This window comes from Kogia breviceps, chromosome 5 (genome assembly GCF_026419965.1).
Source record: "Kogia breviceps isolate mKogBre1 chromosome 5, mKogBre1 haplotype 1, whole genome shotgun sequence".
Classification (NCBI taxonomy): Eukaryota; Metazoa; Chordata; class Mammalia; order Artiodactyla; family Physeteridae; genus Kogia; species Kogia breviceps.
In genome coordinates, this window is record NC_081314.1 from 141,799,318 (window position 1) to 141,814,426 (window position 15,109).

The 15,109-nt window shown below is 44.3% G+C and overlaps 1 long non-coding RNA gene across 1 annotated transcript in view; it reads left to right on the forward strand.

The window, feature by feature from the left end:
* The window catches only part of LOC136794282 (uncharacterized), a 44,594-nt gene continuing 29,485 nt past the window's right edge, over positions 1 to 15,109 (forward strand). Inside the window, exon 1 of the long non-coding RNA XR_010840862.1 lies at positions 1 to 469. This is a non-coding gene — a long non-coding RNA (uncharacterized lncRNA). The remainder of the gene's footprint in view (positions 470 to 15,109) is intronic.

Genomic DNA, 15,109 nt, shown 5'->3' on the forward strand with positions numbered 1-15,109 from the left:
GATGGACATTGTGCTTCCTGATGCGCTCTGCTGTCCCAGTGCAGCGGGGCTCAGGCTTTTATTGGGGCCTCGCTGGGGGCCACACTGCTTTTGCTTCTAGTTTCAGAACTACCACAGCCTCTAAGTTGGCCAGACCTTCGACAGCTGAGGCTTAGCGCTTGCTACACCCCTTCCCTGTGAGGAACGTGGCCATCGAACATGTTTCCCGGGCCCGTATGAGACGACTGAGCCTGCGTCTCCTTGTCTCCACTCCCGGGGAGCCCCCGTTCATCCTGCTGTGCTCTCTGGGGGTGAGTCACGTGGCCCTGACATTTCGACGGGCCGTCCTTTCATTCATGCGTCAAATCTCTATCGAGCTCTTGCAGGCACTGTTCTAGGTGCTGGAGATGCGACAGGGCACAGAAGCGATGAGAGGCCCAGCTTCAGGCCCTTGACGTTCCAGTAGGGGAGGCCGGCATCAGCTGTGATGGTAGGTAGGTTTGGGGTATGTCTCTGGTAATCTGGAGAAAAATGCAGCCAGAAAGCAGTGTGTATGGGAGGGGGAGGGTCACGATTCTAAACAATGGCCAAGGGTAACATCATCCCTGAAGGAGATGGCAAGGAGCTCGGAGGAAAGAGAAGGGAGGATGTCTAGGCAGACAGCACGAACAGAGCCTGCAGGGAGGGACCTACTGGTGTCTAAAGAGAGCAGCAGGCCCCTTGCTCTGGTGGACTGTGCAGAGGTGGGAGGTTCCCGGGGCAGGGACAGGGCACCCGGGGCAGGGGTTGGGTCTTGGGCCTTAGACCAGCCAACGTGGAGGCATTTCAGCATCTGGCGGGCAGAGCAGCCTGCAGGTGACCCCTTGTTTAGTTCTACATGTGGACATAGAGTCACAGAGGACCGGCTCCAGGCCAGGCAGGGGGCATTTCTGATACCTTTTCAACTGCATTCCATCAGCCTCCTAACAACCTCTGCTTCCAACCTGGGCTCCCCAGCCCCTTTCCCATCCCCCTCCAGTCACTGGAAATTCTGGGCCCAGTCAGGCCCCAAGGAGCTGCCTTCAGTGGATCTGCCTTTTAGGGCTCTGGGGACACCGGTGGGTCCACGTATCCAGGCTTGAGCCCCTTCATTCCCTGCCACCCTCCACCGCCCGGTCATCAGCCTCTTTCTTCCCTGCTTCACTTCGCACACCGGGTCCTAACGTAGCCCCTGGCCTGCAGCAGCCGGCCCCCTTCCAGGGCTCCCGCTGTGCTGGCACCGGAACCTCCCCTCTCCTCCTGCCACACTGCCTGCATCCCTTCAGTTGTGTAGCTGGCAAATTATTTCACCTCTTGGAGCTTCAGTTTCCACATGCGTATAATGAGGATTAATGAGTGTACTCGTACAGAGTTAGCTGCTCAATAAACGCTTAGAAAAACACCCCAGTTCAGGGTCAGAACCCCCACTGCAAAGTGGCCTTAGCGGCCTCCGAATCTGGCACCTCCAGCCCCCATCCAACCTTCCTCACATCCCCAAGACACAGCCTCTTACCCTCACTGTCTCCCAACATGCTTTTCATGAATGACTGTTTCTCAAGTGTAGTAGAATGTTCTGGCTACTGCACGGAGTGATTAGACACATCGCAGCACTTAATTTCTCCCAAGTACCCTGCAGGGCAGAGCTAACTCTTACCCCCGTTTTACAGGTGAGGAAACAAACCCAAAAGGTTACATAACTTCCCCAAGTTCATGTAGCTGGAAAATGTCGGAGTCAGGATTTGCCCCTGCTGGCCTGACTTGCATCTCTAGCTATTTATCTGCTGGCCACTTCTTCCCCTGCAGCCAAAAGAGCTCAGGTTCCCAGGCCGCAACGGAAACTTCTCCAACCACATATTCTGAAAGCCCCTCAATATTTTACCACTAAGAATGGAGGTTTTCCGTACATGCCCTTGATCAGACCGAGCAAGTCCTTTTATTTTCCTAACTGGCTGAGAGGGTTTTTAAGTCAGAAATTAATGCTGCATTTGTTAAATGCCTCTTCTGTGTCCCTTTGGATGGTCATACAGTTTTCCTTTTTCAGTCTGTTAATATGGTAAATTACACTGATTGACTTTCAAATATTAAGTCAATTGGGCTTCCCTGGTGGCGCAGTGGTTGAGAGTCCGCCTGCCGATGCAGGGGACGCGGGTTCGTGCCCCGGTCCGGGAAGATCCCACATGCCGCGGAGCGGCTGGGCCCGTGAGCCATGGCCGCTGAGCCTGCGCGTCCGGAGCCTGTGCTCCGCGACGGGAGAGGCCACAACAGTGAGAGGCCCGCGTACCTCAAAAAAAAAAAAAAAAAATATTAAGGCAATCTTACTTTCCTGGGATAAATCCCATTTAACCATCCTTTTTCGTATTGTTGAATTTGATGTTCTAATTTGTTTTAGAATTTCTGCGTCTATGTGCGTGAGGAATATTAGTCTATATTATCTTTTCTTGTAATATCTTTCCTCTGGTTTTGATAACAGGGTCATTTTGGGCCTCATACGGTGAGTTTAGAAGTATTCCCCCTTTCTGATTTTCTAAAAGAGTTTGTGTAGAATTGGTAGTGTCTTTCATAAATGTTTGGTAGAATTTGTCATTAAACCCATCTGGACCTGGATTGTTGTGTTTTCATTTTGATTCAGTTCACAGTACTTTTAAATTTTGATTTTCTCTTTGACCCATTGGGTTGTTTTAAAAGTATGTTATTTAGTTTCCAAATATTTTGGGTTTTTCGTATATCTTTTTGTTATTTCTAATTTATTAATTTTGTTATTTCCATGAGTCAGAGAGCACGCTTCGTGTGATTTGAGTCCTTTTAAAATTATTGAGTTGGTTTATGGCCCACGATACAGGGCCAGAACTTGGCAAACATTCCATGTGCACTTGAAAAGAATTGTATTCTGCTGTTCGTAGGTAGTAGGTCAAGTGTTCTATAAGTGTCAATCAACCAGTGAAATTAGTTTATAGTGTTGTTCAAGCCTTCTATATACTTTCGGATTTTCTGTCAATTTGTTCTCCCAATTAGAGTGTGAAACTTCTGACTATAATTGTGGATTTCTCTCTTCTTGGAGTTCTAACAGATTTTACTTTGTCTGGTTTTTTTGTTTTGTTTTTTTTGCGGTACGCGGGCCTCTCACTGTTGTGGCCTCTCCTGTTGCGGAGCACAGGCTCCGGATGCACGGGCTCAGCGGCCATGGCTCACGGGCCCAGCCGCTCCGCGGCATGTGGGATCTTCCCGGACCGGGGCACGAACCCGCGTCCGCTGCATCGGCAGGCGGATTCTCAACCACTGCGCCACCAGGGAAGCCCACTTTGTGTGTTTTGAAGCTGTGTTACTAGGTACGTAAATATTTAATATATGTCCTCTTGATGAATTGACTCCTTATCATTATGAAATGGCCGTTTTTTAATTTCCAGTAATATTCTTTGGTCTGAGATCTACTTTGTCTGATATTAACATAGTTACTCCAGTTTTCTTTTGGTTAGTGTTGGAACAGTATATCTTTTCCCATTCCTTTACTTTTAACCTAATTGTCTTTATATTTAAACTAGGTATTTTGTCAGCAGCGTATAGTTAGGTATTACATTTTTAGCCAATCTGACAATTTATGCCTTTTAATTAGGGTGTCTGGACATTTACATTTGATGTAATTGTTGGTATTGTTGGGTTTAAATCCACCAACTTGCTATTTTCCTATTTGTAGTATCTTTTCATTCCCACTTTCCTCTTTTTGCCATATTTTTGAGCAATTGTGTATTAAATTTTTTAAAAATTTTTTTGGTTTATTATCTATTTGATTTTAGTTGTTGATTTATGATTTACAATATGCATTTTTAACTTCTTTCAAATATTGATAATATCATGCCAGTTTTCTTATGAGAACCTTACTACAGTGTTCTTCCATTTCCCGCTCCTGGCCTTCGTGTTACTGTTGCTGTACATTTTAAACCCTATAAATTATAAACTCTATAATACATTGCAATGGTTTTTGTTATAAACAGTACACTGCGTCTTTTCTAACAACTTTATCAAGATATAATTCACATACTATACAATTCACGCATTTAAAGTGTATAATTACATCGTTTTCAGTATACGCAGAGTTGTGCAACAGTCGCCACGATCAATTTTAGAATATCTTCATCACCCCAAAGTGAAACTTTTATATCTTTTAACAGTCGCTCCCATTTCCTCCATCCTCCTAAATTCTAGATGACTGCTAATTTACTTTTGTCTCTATAGATTTGTCTATTCTGGACATTTGATATAAATGGAATCATAGAATATACAGCCTTTTGTGATTGCCTTCTTTCACTTAGCATAATGTTTTCAGAGTTCATCTATTTTATAGCATGTATCAGTACTTTGTTTCTTTTTAATTGCTGAATACTATTCCATTGTATGAATACAACACATTTAATTTATCCATTCTTCAGTTGATGGACATTTTGTCTGCTTCCACTTTTTGACTTTTATGAATAATGCTGGAATGAACATTCATGTTCAAGGTTTTATATGGACATATGTTTCTATTTCTCTTGGGTGTGTACCTAGCAGTGGAAATGCTGGGTCACATGGGAACTCTACGTTTAACTTTTTTTTTTTGCGGTACGCGGGCTTCTCACTGTTGTGGCCTCCCCCTTTGCAGAGCACAGGTTCCGGACACGCAGGCTCAGCGGCCATGGCTCACGGGCCCAGCCGCTCCACGGCACGTGGGATCTTCCCGGACCGGGGCACGAACCCGCGTCCCCTGCATCGGCAGGTGGACTCTCAACCACTGCGCCACCAGGGAAGCCCCTACATTTAACTTTTTGAGAAACCGCCAGACTGTTTTCCAGAGTGGCTGGCTGCACCATTTTACATCCCCACCAGCAATATATGAGTGTTCCAACTTCTTCACATTCTCATTGGCACTTGCTGTTTCTCATCTTTTTGATTATAGCCATCCTAATGGGTTTGAAATGCCATCTCATGTAGTTTTGATTTGTACTTTTTTAATAGCTAAGGCTATGCATCTCAATGACGTCTTCCCCGCTCCCAGGCTTTATATAGCAAAGTAATTACCAAAATAAGGTTAATCAGTACATCCATCACCTCACATAGTTACATGTGTGTGTTGGGAGGGGTTAAGAACTTTGACGTTCTAGCAACAATCTATTAAGGAGATTTGTTTAAATAGGGGGAAAACTCTCTTTTATATTTATGTATGTAGTATTTCTAGTATTCTTTCTTCCTTTATATAGATACAGATTTCATTCTGGTATTACTTCTGCCTGGACGACGTCTTTTAACATTTTTTGTGAATCAGGTCCTGTAGGGATGAATTCATTCAGCTTTTAAATATCTGAAAAACTCTTTATTTCACCTTTCTGTGAAATACATCTTTAGTGAATATACAGGTCTGTGTTGATAGCTTTTTGTTTTCACTTCTCTAAATATATCTGCTTCGTTGTCTTTGGGCTCACTTTGTTCCCAATGTGATGTCTCATGGCATTCTTATCTTTGCTTCTCCGTATGTAACGTACCTTTTTTCTCTGGCTGCTTTTTAAGATTTTCTCTTTATCAGTGGTGTTAAGCATTTTGATTATGATGTGCCTTTGATTTAGTTTTCTTCATGATTCTTATGTTTATGGTTCATTGAAGTTTTTGGATTTGTGGGTTTATGATTTTCATCAAATTTAGAAAATTCTCAGCCATTATTATTTTATAAATTTAGATTTATTTATTTATTTATTTTGGCTGCACTGGGTCTTTGCTGCGGCATGCAGACTTCTTAGTTGTGGCATGCACGCAGGATCTAGTTCCCCAACCAGGGATCATACCCGGGCCCCCTGCATTGGGAGTGTGGAGTCTTGTCCCCTGGACCACAAGGGAAGTCCCTCTCAGCCATTATTTAGTCAAATCTTTTGCCTGTTCTTCTCCCTTTTTTCCTGTGGTGTCCAATTACAGGAATATTAGGCTACTTGAAGTTATCTTACAGCTCAATGATATTATGTTCTTTTTTTCAGTCTTTTTTTTTTCTCTCTGTTTCATTTTGGGTAGTAGTCGTATGTCTTTAAGCTTACTAATTTTTTGTTTTTTACTACAGTGTTTGATCAGTTTGTAATCCCACCAAATGTATTTTTCATCTCAGACATTGTAATTTTCAAGTCTAGAAGTTCACTTTAGGTCTTTTCAGTGTTTCTGTGTCTCTGCTTAACACGCTTAGCATTTCCTCTACCTTCTTGAATATGGTTATAATAACTGTTTTAATGTCCTTGTCTAATTCTATCATCTGTACTCTTTTTTGGTCTGTTTCTATTGATTAATTTTCTCATCATTATGGGTCATGTTTCCCTGCTTCTTTGCATGTCTGGTAATTTTTTAGTGAATGCTTGACAGTATAGCTTTTACTTATTGTATGGCAGATATTTTTCTATACCTATAAATATTCTTGAGCTTTGTTCTGCAGTGTAGTTAAGTTACTTGGAAGTAGTTTGATACATTTATCATTTGCTTTAAACTTTGTTCAGACTAGAGTAGATTTTAATCTGGGGCTTTTTCTTCACTACTGTAGCAGTACCTTCTGAGTATTCTATCTGATGCCTTGTAAATTACAAACCTTTGTATTCTACCTGTTTGGAACAGTTCCTGGTCCTGAGTGAAGCATAGGGGTTATTCCCTCCAGTCCTTTTGAGTGATTCTTTCTCCAGTCTGTTAGTTTCTTTATTTGCATGTGTTGGTCAGTACTCAGCTGAAGACTCAAGGGGGACCCTCTGCAAATCTCTGGGACTCTCTGTATGATTTCCTTTTCTCTGGGTACTCTGCCTTCTTAACTCTGGCTGCCTTGGCCTCTTTCGACTCTCAGCTCCATTTCGTCAATTCAGGGAGCCCACGGGCCTCCACTGGAGTTTCCCCTCCCTATGCTGTAGTCTGGAAACTGTCCATACAGTAAGTTGGGGACATTATATGGCTCACCTCATCTTTTCCCCTTTCTGGCGGATTAGTCTTGTGCTGCCTGATGCCCAGTGTCTGTGTATCATTGTTTCTTTTTTTTTTTTTCTGGTGTCTCAGTGATTTGAGCAGGAGAGCATCTCTTATCCTTGTTATTCCTGGAAGCAGTAGTCTTAGAAGGCATTTTTTTTTTTTCTTTTTTTGCGGTACACGGGCCTTTCACTGTTGTGGCCTCTCCCATTGCAGAGCACAGGCTCCGGACACGCAGGCTCAGAGGCCATGGCTCACAGGCCGAGCCGCTCTGTGGCATGTGGGATCTTCCCGGACCGGGGCACGAACCCACGTCACCGGGGCACGAACCCACGTCCCCTGCATCAGCAGGCAGACTCTCAACCACTGCACCACCAGGGAAGCCCCAGAAGGCATTTTTAAAAATTGTGGTAAAATGCACGTAACATAAACTTTACCATTTTAACTGGTTTTTTTTTGTTTGGTTTTTTTTTTTTTTTTTTTTTTTTTTTTTTGGCTGCATTGGGTCTTTGTTGCTGCAGGTGGCTTTCTCTACTTGCGGCGAGCAGGGGCTACCCTTTGTTGCTGTGCGCTGGCTTCTCATTGCAGTGGCTTCTCTTGTTGCAAAGCACGGGCTCTAGGCGCACAGGCTTCAGTAGTTGCAGCATGTGGGCTCAGTAGTTGTGGCACGTAGGCTGTAGAGTGTGGGGGCTTCAGTAGTTGTGGCTCGCGGGCTCTAGAGCACAGGCTCCATAGTTGTGGTGCACGGGCTTAGTTGATCGGCGGCATGTGGGATCTTCCCTGACCAGGGATCAAACCCATGTCCCCTGTGTTGGCAGGTGGATTCTTAACCACTGCGCCACCAGGGAAGCCCCTTAGCTATTTTTAAGTGTACAGGTCAGTGGCATGGAGCACGGTTGACCCGTGAGTAACTGATGATCATCCCCCTGAGCTGAAAATCCACGTGCGATTTTACAGTCGCCCTCTGTATGTGAGGGTCCACTGGATTCAGCCAGTCATGGATTGTGTAGTGCTGTAGTATTTATTGAGAAAAAATCCACATCTAACTGGACCTATGCAGTTCAAACCCAGTCGTCCACTGTACATTCATATTTTTGTACAACCATCACCACCATCCACTTCTAGAACTTTTCATCTTCTCAAACTGAAACTCTGTCCCCATTTAGCACTGACTCCCTTGGATTATATACGTGAAGCTGTGGATGCTCCACTGTTGAGAGTCTGTAGTTCATTGTCTTAGTTCGTCGTCTTCCCTTAAGTAATGTGTAGTTTTATGCTGAAAGGCAGTTAATCTGCTGATAGAGCTTAACCTTCGCAGTCTTGTTAGTGGGCTTTGTGAGGGACAGAGGGCCCTTGCCCTGGGGCTGGAGGAGTCTCAACAAAATGACCGGGTTGTTAGGCTACAGGTGCCTCCGCTCTGGCCGGTCAGAGCTCCAGCACCGCGTGACTTCCCAAAGCTCCCCTCGTTGCACGGCCCCCCCAGTAGCTGTTCTCTGCCAGGCCTGCGGAGTCTTGTCCCGCACACACACAGCTTAGCATTTGGCTGAGGTACAAGGGAGCTTCGATGGCAGTTTCTGAGGCCCCTTCTCTGTGCAGGTTTTCTCCTCTCTTGTACCCTGCCCTGCGGATTCCAGCCGCCTCAGCGGCCTGAACTCCAGTCTCTCTTACTTGTCCCCAGTGGAGAGCCCAGCTGCTGCCGGGCCCCTTCCCTGTGCCCCAGGTTGGAAAGTGTCCCCAGGCAGAAAGCCACGGTGAGTCTGCACTCATCTCAGCTTTCACTTTCCTCCAGGGTCATCACGGTCCTATGACAGCTTTTATCCAAAGTCCAAAAGCAATTGCTTCCTATTTGTCCAGCTTTATACTCTTTTATTGTGAGGGAAGAGGTCCTATACCTGTTCGTCAGTTCTGATGAGACAAAGTCCTGGAGGGCATTTATAAAACAGGACGTCTGACTCACCATCTGAAGTTGTTTGCGTTTCTGTAATACAGACTGCTGCTTCCCAGCCCTCCCACTTCTTCATGACATATATCGCCATTACATATCTGTGTAGGGCAAGGTTTTGTGGAAGGGACAGATTGAGGAAGAGTTTCATGACTCAGTTGAGGTGTCAGAGCAGCAGAAACCCGGAGCAAGAGCCACTCTGAGGACAGAAACCCCCGTGGGACTTGCCAGTATATTGCCGAGAAATTTGGATTTTGACGAGGCCGGGCAAAAAAAGGAATGGATTCAACTTAACCTTGCCTGACTCAGAAATCCAAGAAATCCTGCTGACACCTTACTTACCTTTATATGTCCCACAGCACCTAACAGGGGCTTCCGCTTAGAAAACGGAAAGAAGTTATCATAGAAACACAATAAATAAATGAATGAGTTTATGGTCTCACTTCGAAGGCAAAAGAGAATTGTTTCCTATATATTTCTGTAACTTTTTTCTCGAGTGGTCAAAGGATTTTAGATTTAAGTTCCAGTAGCAAACTCTCTTATATCCTAACGCTTTCCCCCTGTGCCACACTTTAAAAGAGGTTGGATTTTTCTGTCTCAAGAAGCTTCTGTGTGGGCTTCACTGGTGGCGCAGTGGTTAAGAATCCGCCTGCCAATGCAGGGAACATGGGTTCAATCCCTGGTCCGGGAAGATCCCACATGCCACAGAGCAACTAAGCCCGTGCGCCACAACTACTGAGCCTGCACTCTAGAGCCCGCGAGCCATAACTACTGAGCCCTCACACCACAACTACTGAAGCCCATGTGCCAGAGCCCGTGCTCTGCAACAAGAGAAGCCACCGCAATGAGAAGCGCATGCACCGCAACCAAGAGTAGGCCCTGCTCGCCAAAACTAGAGAAAAGCCCACGTGCAGCCATGAAGACCCAACACAGCCAATAATAAATAAATAAATTAAAAAAAAAAAAAAAAAAGCTTCTGCATGTCAGGGCAGCCTGACCGCCCCAGAGGCAGGTCATTCAGCGTCTGGAGCGGCGGCCCTGGCAGGGCCTGCGCTCCCTTGACGTGGCAGCTGGCGGAAAAGGGCCTCGTGGCACAGGGAGGAGAAGAAAGGAAAATGATTGTGCAGAATGGACTCTACAACTTGTCTCCACATGCCTGCTGCTCTGACCAAAGCCCCGAGGCTCTGCCAGCCTGGGGGCCAAGCCTGTGAATGTGGAGCCCAAGGAGCCCTAATATGGCCTTCCCGTCTCGGGGGGAGGCGGGGGCCTGGGGCGCTGGCTTTGGGGCTCTGTGGCGGCCCTGGTTTCCTTTCCTGTCTTCTCGCTGACCCTCCCACTGCTTTCTCAGCAGCTTCTGCTTCCCTTGCTGGCCCGTCAGACCGGGAGCTGTTCTGTGGGCAGCAGTAGGGCCTGCGGAGCCGCCCTAAGTTGTCAGTCTGAGGCGGCAGAGCGGCTTTCTGCTGGGACCGGACTGGGGGGGGGGGGTGGGAGGAACCTGCAGACCCCTGTCGCCACCGAGAGAAAATATAAAGAGTGGCCTGGATGTGTGTGTACTACCAAGTGTAAACTAGATGGCTAGTGGGAAGCAGCCGCATAGCACAAGGAGATCAGCTCGGTGCTCTGTGACCACCTAGAGGGGTGGGGTAGCGAGGGTGGAAGGGAGACGTGAGAGGGAGGGGATATGGGGACATAGGTGTATGTACGGCTGATCCACTTTGTTGTAAAGCAGAAACTTAACACACCACTGGAAAGCAATTATACTCCAATAAAGACGTGAAAAAAAGGGGGGGGGGCAGTACAAGGGGTGAGATGAGCCTGGAGCTCAGACAAAGGAGATGCGAATCCTGGAAACTCCTTCCACACTTGTCACCACATCAATCCTAAAAATAGTCTCTTTAATCCCGAGGAAGCAACTAGAGGAGAAATGGGCTGGTGGTTTTTTAACGCCTCCGTGTCTGTTAGGTGGGCTGGCTGGCAAAGCCCCTGGCCAGGGCGTGTGCTTGTGGACGAGAGGAGGCAAGAGGTGGCGAGGCTGACACCCCACGGCTTTTGGCCGGTGCCCCCCTAAAATGAATAAACCCCACTAACATCCGAACACCGGGGCGAAATGATGCAGGCGGCTCCCTCCTCGTTTCCCGCCGTGGTGCTTCCCTCGCAGCCTGAAGATCACTGGCGTTGAGTGGAAAGAGTTAGAATCTTGGAGTGGAGCAGATGGGCATTTAATGCCTGGCTAATGGCGTCTATTTAGTGAGCCTCGCTCTGGGCTGTGAGTATATTACGACGCCCATGAGACTGTTTGGGAGCAGAGCCTTTAAGGAGGTAAATAAGGTTAAAAGAGACCATCAGGTCAGAACCCTAATCCGATAGGACGGTGTCCTTGTAAGAAAAGGAAGAGACACCAGAGACGCACGTGCCCAGAGAAAGGATCCTGTGAGGGCGCAGTGAGAAGGCTGTTTGCAAGCCAAAGAGAGAGGCCTCGGGAGTAACCAACCCACAGCCGTCTGGATCCAGGGTCTGGGACTTCCAGCTCCCAGCACTGTGAGTGAGAGAAGAAACTTCTTGTTTAACTCAGCCCATTTGTGATATTTCGCTATGGCAGCGCTTGCAGATGAACACAATCCAGCATCAGCATTTTTCCTTTTTCAAAATAGCTTTGGCTCCTCTAGGTTTTTTGCATTGCCAAATACAATTTAGAAGCAGACTGTCTACAGCCTGCTGGGGGTTTGGGGATTGCATTGAATCTATGGATCAGTTTTGAAAGACTAAACACCTGAACAATATGGATTCTTCCAATTTCTAAACATGATATATCTCTCCATTAATTTATATCATTTTTAATTTTTCTCATCCATTTTTTTTCTATATATCATTTAAAATTTTTCTCATTGATGAGACACCAGTTTTCAGTCTGGTGTTTCATATCTTTCATTAAATGTATCCCTAAGTATTCTATGTATTTTGATACTACTGGAAATGCTATTTTTAAACTTTATTTTCTAAAAAAACAAGTTTTTGCTGGCACACAAATATAATTTTTGTATATTGACTTTGTATCCTGCAACTTTGATAAATGTTATTAATTCTAGTAGTCGTTTTTATTCCTTAGAATCTTCTATGTAGACAACCATGTCTGCAAATAGAGACAAAAAATTTTACTTTTTCCCTTCTAATCTTATGCCTTTTACTTTTTTCTTAATACACTGGGCTAGAACTTCTGCTACAAGACATTCTCACCTCGTTCCCAGTTTTAGGGGAAGAGAATTTAGTCTTTCACCATTAGTATGATGTTAGCTGTAGGTTTTCCATTAGATGTCCTTTATCCAGTTAAGGAAGTTTCCTTCATATTACTAGTTTGTTGAGAGGGTTTTGTTGGTTTTTTAAAATTATTAATAGATGTTGAATTTTGGTTTTTTTTAGTGATATGAGTTTTCTCTTTTATTCTGTTAATGTGGTAAATCATACTGATTTTCAAGTGTTGAACCTCCAAGAAACCCTATTTGTTCAAGACATATAGCTGGATTATATTTGATAAAATTCTGTTGAAACTTTTGCATCTGTGTTCATGAGGGAGCTCCGTCTTTGCTGGAATGTCTGTCAGGATGTGGTGTTAGGGGTTTGTTGACCTCGTAAAATGAATTGTAGCGTTCCCTTTTCTGAAAGAGTTTGCATAATGTTGGTATTATTCTTTGTTAAATGTTTGATAATTTGGATTTTTCTCTGTGGAAGAGTTTTATATAGTGATTATATTTTTAAAATGCAGGGCCATTCCCATTTTCCATTTCTTTTTGAATCAGTTATGGTAATTTGTGTCTATTAAGGAGTTTTTCGTTAATCTGAATTGTCAAACTTGTTGAGATAAAGTTATTTAAATATTTCCTTACTATCGTTTTAATATGTAAAGGACCAGTAGATATTTCTTCATTCTTACTATTGGTTATTTGTATTTTCTTTTTTTTTTCTTCATTAGTTTTGCCAGTTTATCAATTTTACTCATCTTTTCAGAGAACCAGCTTTTGGCTTTGTTAAATTTTTCTATTGTTTATAGCTCTTCTTTTTCTAGCTTCTTAGATTGTTTGTTTTAAACGTATTGTCTTTCTTATTATATGCATTTAAATGGTAAATTTCCCTCTAAATCATGCTCTAGCTGCATCTTACAAATTTTAATGTGTTGTTTTCCTTTTTATTCAGTTCAAAATATGTTCTAAATTCCCTTATGATATGATCCATGGGTTATTTAGAAGTGTATTTAGTCTCCAATATTTAAAGTTTTTCTAAATATCTTATTGTGATATTGAATTATATTGAACTACTGTGATCTAATATAATTCAATTGTGATCTGAGAGCATACTTTGTAAGATCTGAATCCTTTTAAATGTATTGAGATTTGTTTTATGGCCCAGCTTTTGAACCATGTTGGTAAATATACTAAGTGACCTGTGTCTGTGCTGCCAGAGGGAGATTTGAAACATGATCAAAGATGAATCCAGGGGCAAAACTGGGGTGTGAGTGGTGTCCAAGGAGTTCAGGGACGCGGAGGCATGGAGTGTGCAGCTGAGAGTAGGAGGGGGCTGGGCGGTGGGCAGGCCCTGGAAGCTTCATCCTGTAGGGCAGGGGGGTGGAGATATGTGAGGATGTTTATGGTTGTTACAATGATTGGGAGTCAGGTGGGGAAGACCAGGGATGTGGGATATTGTGCAATGAGTTGGGTAATCCCACAGAGTGAGGACTGGCCCATTGCCCAGCAACTTTCCAAAGTCTACACATCAGTGCTGCTGTCTGATAATGCAAGTCACATATCACATTTAAAATTTTCTAGTAGCTACATTAAAAAAAGTAAAAAGAAACTACTAAAGTTAATTCTGGCAATATATTTTATTTAACCCAGTATATCCAAAATAATATTTCAACCGATATAAACATTATATGTTACTATTGAGATATATTACGTCCTTTTTTGAAACATTCTAAATCTAGCCTACAACATTCAGAGTAGCCACACTTCAGATGCTCAGCAGTCACATGTGGATTGGACAGTACGGGTTGAGACCCTAAAACGTCATTTTATGTATATAAATATCAAGTACCTTTTGAATTTTAATGTACTTGAATTTTCCAGGAACGTGTTACCATGCAAAAACAGGTTCGAGGGTTTTTGTTTTTTGGGGGTTCTTTTGGCCGTACCTTGCAACTTACGTGATCTTAGTTCCCTGACCAGGGATTGAACTGGGTCCACAGCAGTGGAAGCCTGGAATCCTAACCACTAGGCCACCAGGGAACTCCCGAGGTTTGAAGTTTGACTCTACTTTTTTCTCTGAACATTACCAAGAATTGTTCACCATTTTGGAAAGTGGTGTCATCCATCAGACAACACACCTGAATCAGCTACATTTGTAGCTGTCGTGTTCATGGCGATCCTACCTGTGCGTACAGGCACTGAGTATGTCAATATTCTGTCTTGATGTCTTCTAGTTTATCTATGTCTAAGCATCTACTTATTGAAATATATATATTATTTTATAACATTACTTTTTTTTTTTTTTTTTTTTTTGCGGTATGCGGGCCTCTCACTGTTGTGGCCTCTCCCGTTGTGGAGCAGAGGCTCCGGACGCGCAGGCTCAGTGGCCATGGCTCACGGGCCAGCGGCACGTGGGATCTTCCCGGACCAGGGCACGAACCCATGTCCCCTGCATCGGCAGGCGGATTCTCAATCACTGCGCCACCAGGGAAGCCTAACATTACTTTTTTTTTCTATTTAATTTAATTAATTTGGCTGCATTCGGTCTTCATTGCTGCGTGCGGGCTTTCTCTAGTTGTGGCAAGCAGGGGCTACTCTTCGTTGTGGTGCGTGGGCTTCTCATTGTAGTGGCTTCCTTGTGGAGCATGGGCTCTAGACGCGCAGGCTTTAGATGTGGCACACAGGCTCAGTAGTTGGGGCACGCGGGCTCTAGAGTGCAGGCTCAGTAGTTGTGGTGCACGGGCTTAGTTGCTCTGCGGCATGTGGGATCTTCCCAGACCAGGGCTCAAACCCGTATCCCCTGCATTGGCAGGTGGATTCTTAACCACTGCACCACCAGGGAAGTCCCTATACCACATTACTTTTATTTCTTCTCTGTATTATAGTTGAACATTATATTGATTTTTAAAAATTATGTGCATAGGTGGCTTATACTATGTGTTCATTTCTTATCAGGTTATTATAGGAGATATTTAAATATATT